Source organism: Lactuca saligna, chromosome 3 (assembly GCF_052625555.1).
Source record: "Lactuca saligna cultivar CGN05327 chromosome 3, ASM5262555v1, whole genome shotgun sequence".
In the NCBI taxonomy this organism is placed as follows: Eukaryota; Viridiplantae; Streptophyta; class Magnoliopsida; order Asterales; family Asteraceae; genus Lactuca; species Lactuca saligna.
In genome coordinates this window covers 16,067,373-16,073,891 of record NC_136419.1, presented here as the reverse complement: position 1 = coordinate 16,073,891, position 6,519 = coordinate 16,067,373, and the positions used below count along the sequence as shown (strand labels likewise).

General features: G+C 33.2%; 1 long non-coding RNA gene across 3 annotated transcripts; it reads left to right on the top strand.

Moving 5' to 3' along the window:
- The first annotated feature begins 4,676 nt into the window (after nt 1–4,676).
- On the top strand, nt 4,677–6,258 carry LOC145034578 (uncharacterized). 3 transcript variants are annotated; one of them, XR_013678112.1, is made up of 3 exons: nt 4,683–5,219; nt 5,361–5,868; nt 5,947–6,258. It is a non-coding gene; the product is annotated as an uncharacterized LOC145034578 (long non-coding RNA). The 3 variants fall into 3 exon arrangements; XR_013678113.1 differs by having other exon boundaries at nt 4,688–5,219; nt 5,361–5,686; nt 5,791–6,258; XR_013678111.1 differs by having other exon boundaries at nt 4,677–5,219; nt 5,361–6,258.
- Nucleotides 6,259–6,519: the final 261 nt, after the last annotated feature.

Sequence of the window (6,519 nt, the reverse complement as noted above, 5' to 3'; positions counted from 1 at the left end):
TGTGACTATGGTTTTGACAATTCACATGGATAAGAAAACATACACCATTAAATCTAAGTGTCATAAGGTTTCTTTTCGATTCATGAAAATTATGGTAAGGAAACTCTTTCACTAAGTATAGTTTGAGTAGATAGCAATTGTGGGAATGACAAAAGGTCTAAACATTATGATTACGACATCCCTCTTCATAATTGTTTAGACACACATGTGCACTATCTAAGAGATGTGTATGATATTGATAAAGTCTTATCAAGGCAATCTAGTATCAGAAATTTGAACTTTGGTAAGAAAGTCAATAAAGTATTGATTTCTAGAAGTTCAGTTGATTTCTGGGTACATGTCAAAGCTAGTGGGAGCATAAGTGTTATGCTAATAATCATCATGTTAGTGGGAGCATGATAATTATGATAAGTATTGCAAGTTATCAATGTTAATTATAGAAAACAAAAGTTTCAATTCGTGAGGTTGCAGGTGTTGAAAAAGTTGTTTTGCTATAATTAAGGGAGAGGAAATTATACTTAATCTCAAATCTAAAAGCTTAGATTGAGGTCTTAATCGTATTTAGTCAAGAATATATATGAATTTCATGTTGGGATGGCTCAAGATAAGGAAATTCTATATATGGGTTTATTATTTGCATTCTAAATTCGATTATGATTACGACATCCCTTTTCATAATCTGAATTATGAGAACTTGGAAAATAGAAATGGAAATATTATAGCAAAAGACTGGTTTAGTCTTTATGTGAGACATCATGAATCATGTCCCATATGCTTCGGATATAAGATCGATTACATGTGCTATATTCACCCTTTCTAAAAATTTCCAAATGCCTGGGGCATTTAGAAGGGAAAAGGTCTAAATTTGGATATGACTAAAAGGATTAAACAATTGTCGAGGATAATTTAAGGTTTTCCAAAGATTTATTGCTCAAGGACAGTTGAAAGTATAGTGATAATTCTGGACAGACCATATTGACATAATCTGTAAAGAGGCAACTCTTGTTCAGAAGTGATAGTCAAAATGGAATCTGGAAATGTTTCAAAGTTAGAAATTATTCAATCTGTGTAAGATTAGGAAACTTAATGCAAGAAGGATGTTTTCAAGGAGCTGATCTCCTTTGGAATGCTCTGTAATGTTTGTTGTCAAGTCTTTCTGACTTTTTGCATAATCATTACAAGAGGATCAATGCATATAAGTTTAGAATCTAACATATTTCAGTAAATGACATGAATTTGGAATTCTTGCATTTGCAGTAAAGATTTGGGACTGTGAAAAGAGGATCATTGGAGTTATGTTCAATTGATCTATTTCACAAAGTAAAAATCATAGACAAACATAGTATGCATACTTGGTGTATGACATGACTAGTGTTTAGAAAACATAGTGCACATGCTTGGAGCATGGGACAACTATTGTTTTACATTCAAGAATAAAGTTGATAGCTGAAACAGTATACAATGAATAATGTGTAATCATATGGTGATAAATAACAGGTGTTTTATTTATGTTCATAGGTTTTGATACCATATTAGATTCAATTATTCTTGTGTTTCATTTTGCATGTTTTGACTTCCAGAATAACTAGGTCATTGTTCTGATTGACTAAGTTATTCAAACCATCCACAGTCGGTCATATGTTGGAAGTAGATATGAATCAAGATTGTCATAGGTTGGGTTTGTAGAGGTCTAAGATGTTGGACAAGGTGGTGCTACAACACTCATGAGTGCTCATAAGTTCTGAGTATTGGATTCAACCCGCGCTCATTGGAATCACTTCATGGATTTTATCACGAGTGATCATGAGACGATAATATCTTATATTCTTCAAACCTAGAGATATGAGTTGTTACTATGAGTTGGTTATACATTGATTGCACGAAAACGCATTGGTAACTTGATGTTATAAAACGTGCCTTTGTGTATGATTCAACAAGTAGTAGAACAAGCCATATGAGTCGAAGTTTATCCATTCCTTTTATCTTCGGGATAAAAGCGATATATGTGGGCCCCTCGATGATTTGATGATGACAAATGGAAGTGCTCGGCCGGGCCAGGACTGATTTGATTTATTCAATTAGTCAGTCGTCATAAATCGAAAATTGGGAAACAACAAATGGACAGAGAGAATGATTATAATCCATGTCTCAGTCCATATGATATCTAGAATGGAGAAATATATGATCCCTTATCTAATGGACGCGTCATTGATTTGTTCAGAGTTCGGCATTGACTTTAAGAGCTACGATTGCTAGTCGGATTATGAAGTCGTACTTGCAATAATACGTTTAGACTTATCCAAGTGGGAGACTGTTGGATTAGATGTCTAAGCTCATAACAATTATTGGTATATACTTGACCCGAGAGTAGCATGGTTCATTTGGGTTGCATATCATCAGGACAATTTGTTAGGATGGACTTTTGAGAGAAGGTTATTTATGATTTATTAATATATTATAAGTTATAATATATTATTATGAAATCATATGTTTTAATTAGTATCGATCAAAAATTAATTTTGAATTAATTTAGTGATCAAAAGAGACTAATTAAATCTATGGGGACTAATTATGATAATTATTTATATTTATATGTGTTGGGCTTATGATCCATGTTGGACCAAGTTTATGTATGGATACATAAAGAGTTGGGCCACATGAACCATGGATCATAAAACCCATGGGTATGGATTATGGGTGATACCCATAACCCTTGGTACCCTACATATATATAGGTTACTCCATAGCCAAAATCACCACTTCTTTTCTTAGAGAAATATGGAGGTGTTTTGGTGCATGGAAGTCTCTCTCAAGAGCCACCTTTGTCCTAGGTGTGTTGTGATTCCATTTGAGGCATTTCATACTATTGGTGCTAAGCTCTTAAGGCCAAATACATCAAGACTTCAAGCCACATAAAAGGTATCTTTCCTTAACTAGTATATTATATGGTTTATGTCAAATGCATGCTAGTTATAGGTTTAATGCCTTGGAAACCATTTGCATGTATAATTAGTGAAAACATAGATCCAAGGTATTTAGGGTTGTATGTGCACCATAGGATGTTGTATTATACCCAAACCCAACACTATTTGCATCTACTTACTACGAATTTTGTGAGAGGCTTCCATATAGCGGATTACTAATTTACTCGATATTTTAATTCTTTTTTTTTCTCAGATTATCCCAAATAGAGTTTGCATTTCCGCCCTTAATCTGCATGTTGAAGCTCGGGATACAAGTTAAAACATTATACTTAATAAAGTCATCGCACATTTATAGCATTGTTACTACAACATGTACGTTTCTTAAATTAAATAGAAAGATATGAAAGTTTATATGGTTACTTTAGAAATATGAATAACCAGAATGATTTTTATATGTAAAATGTAAAATAAAAACATATAAATTCATAATTTATATAAGATGTTAAACGTCGAGTGTGGGAATCTGTTGAGCCATTAGAAGGGTAAGACCATTAAGTAAAAAAAAATCAATCAATTGACACTTTACACCATTGGATAATAAGATTGCTATTTTCTGCTTCCAATATTGTGCAGTCAAACGATGCGAATGGGATTGTAAGGTACTCTGCACACTCTTCTAGACATATAACAAGAATTCCAATTGTTGTTCATGCAATTCAAGCTCAAACCTCTGCAGGCTCGGGTAGTGGTAGCTTAGATGGATTTTATATGAATCCACATCAGATAAACGATATAGTCTCGGTCCCACCTTCACAACACATGGGCCTATAGGTTCCAATAATCAATCTTTCAGAAAATTATGTTTCACTTTTTACCGGTTTATGGGATGATGTTTTTTTATTGATTTATGGCATGAGAAAATTATAATTTTGGATTATATTATAGACTTTCTTTGGATAGCTGCAACATAGTTTGTTTTGATTTTTATAGCTATTGGTATGACATTTTGAACTTTTTCAGTAATACTAATAATAAAAGGTAATACGATATAGCTTCACTTTAAAAAAAAATGGAAATTGGGGCAAATGAATCAGGCGGATGTAACTCAATAAATTTTGGGAAAATACTGGCAATAGCCAAAAAAATAGGAGGTATATTCAAATTTTAGACATGAAAATGAACATTTCCGGGTATAGACATGCATTCCGAGGAGGTAGCTCCACGGAGCTCCGTGGGATCTACTGTAGCTCCGCGAAATGTCAAAATCGAAATTAAATTAACGTATAAAAAAATTCAAGATCCATTCCGTGGAGCTATAGTAGATTCCGTGGAGCTCCGATGAATGGATCTAAAGTTTTTTTTTTTTTTTTTGATCGATTCTTCGGGGTTTATATTTATTCACCAACTAATTATTTTCAAGAAAAGATTATGATAGTATGATAATATTTTTTTTGAAAATAATTAGTTGGATAATTAATATAAACTCCGAATAATCGATGCGGAAAAAAAAACCTTATGATCCATTACTTGGAGCTACCTCAGCGGAGCTCCGCGGAATGGATCTTGAAGGTTTTTTTTTTGTTTTTTTTTTTTTACATTAATTTAGTTACGATTTTACCATTCTGCAAAGCTAAGATAGATTTCGCGGAGCGTATATCTATACCCAGAAATATCCATTTTCATATCTAAATTTATATATTACCCCTTTTTTTATTTTTTCGGCTTTGTCTATTTCTCCTATGCTATCCTGTCCCGCGGGTTCTTCCCTAGTTTTATTTATTTATTTATCGGTCAAAAAATCAAATACATCCGGCTTGCCTGAATTGGCTAGGTTTCTGAACTCCCTCTTTTTTCTCAAGTTTCCCTCCGCTCATCTTCTTCCTCTCTTACGTCGCCCCCTTCCCCTTCTTCTCCTTCTCCTTCATGTGCCATCCCCATCACCGTTCACCCTCGCCGCCATCGCTCGACTAATGCTCCCCCTCGCTGGAAAGCCTCATCGCCGCTGCCGCCACCGATTCTGGAAGACGATGCTCACCAAACCCTCACCGCTCCGCCTTCTCTCTCTCTCTCTCTCTCTCTCTCTCTATATATATATATATATATATATATATATATATATATATATATATATATATATATATATTCTAATACTACAGTAGAAGACTTCGTCACCACTGCTCCACCACCGTAGGTCAGCAGCCATCATCCTCAGCCTTACGGAATTTCATGTCAGCCACCATCGTCATCCGGGATCCATCTCCAATCTCCCACCGCCGGCAGCCACCATCCATTTGGGTAAAACATTCATCACTTAATATTCTTAAATATCGATTTTATTACCATCAGACTTTGTCAAAGTGAGAATTGATAATTTTTTGTATTCTTTATGTAGTTGTCGGTTTTAGGATTTATCATTTGTGTTATTGTTGATTTTAGGTTGAGGGTTTATCCTAGGGTTTGTCGCATATACAGTTTCGTTGTCATATGTACTGAAGGATGCAAAATCGTCTTTCAGTGGAAATGTCCCTGCGGTTTCAAGTTTTTATATCAATTGTCCCTGTGGGAGAGGGTTAAAGGGATTAGGGGTGAAGCTGTAGCCAATTGTCCAAATCTTAGGTTTAACTATAACTAATCAACTATTACAAAGTCCTTTGGTATCTAACAAGTTTTGTAAACAGACTGCTGCTACATATATGATATATGAAACATGCTATTCGTTGATTTGAAAATTAATCAGGGTGTTGAATCTTGGAAGCATTCCAGTAAGTACCCTGGCTTAAAGATGCCTTTTTTTTTTTTTTTTTTTTTTTTTTTAAAATCTCTAGTGAACTTTTGTTTGAGTGTTTAGTATTTACATATGTTATAGGGTGGTTTGGTGAAATATTGCTAGATGGAGATGAGACTCTAGTAAACATAATAGATCATGCTTCCGCTAGTTGTTCTTGTAAGTTTTTGTCATTCCAATTTTGTTTCAAGGTTTTTGACGTGAAAATCTATTCAATATCTTAAATTCTATTAACAGGTTAATGAAGGGAGTTCTATTGTGGTTTAAAAAATGGACTTTTATTTTTACTGTTTAAAAAAAAATATCATGTTAGTGACGAAAATATCTGTCACTAAAGACTGAAATAGTATGTCGGTAATCCCCATTTTTCTAGTAGTTGCTCTCTATAATCCTTTAAAATATCGGATTTGTCAATTTTTTTTTTTTTTTTTAATGTTTTATAATTCTTTTTCATATTTCAAAATATCTTGTGTGTGTGTCTGCAAGTACAAGTTTGACTTGTGTTTCATGTGTTTTTATTCTAAAAAAAGTAAACACTTTGTGACCCAATTTGGCTTTGGATGTTAAAGTTCAAGTTAGTTGGCTGACTAAACTTTTGCGATTTAGAAGGCAAGGGCAATATGGTCAATTTATTTATTTATTTATTTTTTACTTTTTCCAGTTTTAATGATTTTAAAATATTGAAAAGAATTATAAAAATATATAAATAAAAAAAACAGATTTGAGCAAATCTAATATTATAAAGGGTTAAGGTCAAATACAATATTTAGGTATTATGTTGGACAAATATATTTTAATGTTTAATAAGGA